This window comes from Montipora foliosa, chromosome 3 (genome assembly GCF_036669935.1).
Source record: "Montipora foliosa isolate CH-2021 chromosome 3, ASM3666993v2, whole genome shotgun sequence".
Lineage (NCBI taxonomy): Eukaryota > Metazoa > Cnidaria > Anthozoa > Scleractinia > Acroporidae > Montipora > Montipora foliosa.
Genome location: NC_090871.1, coordinates 22639628 through 22640585, shown reverse-complemented (window position 1 = coordinate 22640585; position 958 = coordinate 22639628). Strand labels below are relative to the sequence as shown.

General features: G+C 45.6%; 1 pseudogene; it reads left to right on the top strand.

Moving 5' to 3' along the window:
- Positions 1-281: 281 nt before the first annotated feature.
- LOC137995419 (uncharacterized) lies at positions 282-863 on the top strand (annotated as a pseudogene).
- Positions 864-958: the final 95 nt, after the last annotated feature.

Here is a 958-nt window from a genome sequence, read left to right as displayed (position 1 = left end):
CATCACACGTCAAAATAGCCATAAAGGGTATCTTTCAAACACATGGCATACCTGACAGTGTCCGTAGTGACAATGGCCCGCCATTTTCCTCTGCAGAATTTAAAGGCTTTCTAGGTTATCTAGGAAAAGTTCACCTAAAGGGAATCCCCTACTGGCCGCAGAGTAATGGTCAAGTCGAGCGCTGCAACGAGACTTTACTGAAGATTGCATTGCAAAATTTCCTCTTCCAGTACCGAACCACACCTCACACAGTGTCTGGATTGTCCCCAGCCGAGCTGTTGATGGGTCGACGCCTCAAAGATAAATTCCCAAGAGTAACCATTCCAAGTGAAAGAGTCACCGAGGCTCACTGGCAGCAACTTCTTCGCGAAAGAGATGTGCTGGGGAAACTTCGACAGAAAGAGTATGCAGACAGCAAGTGGTCAGCACAATACAGTGATATTAGATAAGGAGATCAAATCTTACTCAACAAAAGCCGTGACAACAAACTGTCTCCCAACTTCGAACCATTACCATACCAATTGGTGGAAAAGAAGGGCAATGCCGTCCTAATACATGATCATGAAGGAAATACCAAGCTGCGTAACGCAAGCCACATGAAAAAGTTTATCCAGCCAGACCCTGCCACTGAAGCCACTGAAGTTCACGAAGGAGACGAAAAAGAGTACATGCCCACTGGAAGACAATTAGAAACAACTGCTTTGACCCTGCCTACCTACGTTGATAAGCAACCTACCCTACCTCCTGAATCCAGTGCAAGTCCCCTTCCTTCAAGGCCCACTTGTGTTAGGCGCCCTCCAGCATGGATGAGTGACTTTGTGTCCTTTTGTGCTTCAACTCCAAAACATCCAGTGCTAATCTAAGTAGATGGCTTTATGCCAGTTTATTTGTTTGTAGTTTCCGGACATTGGACGTTGATTATTTGGACATTAGCTATCTGCATGATAGGGAGTTTTGT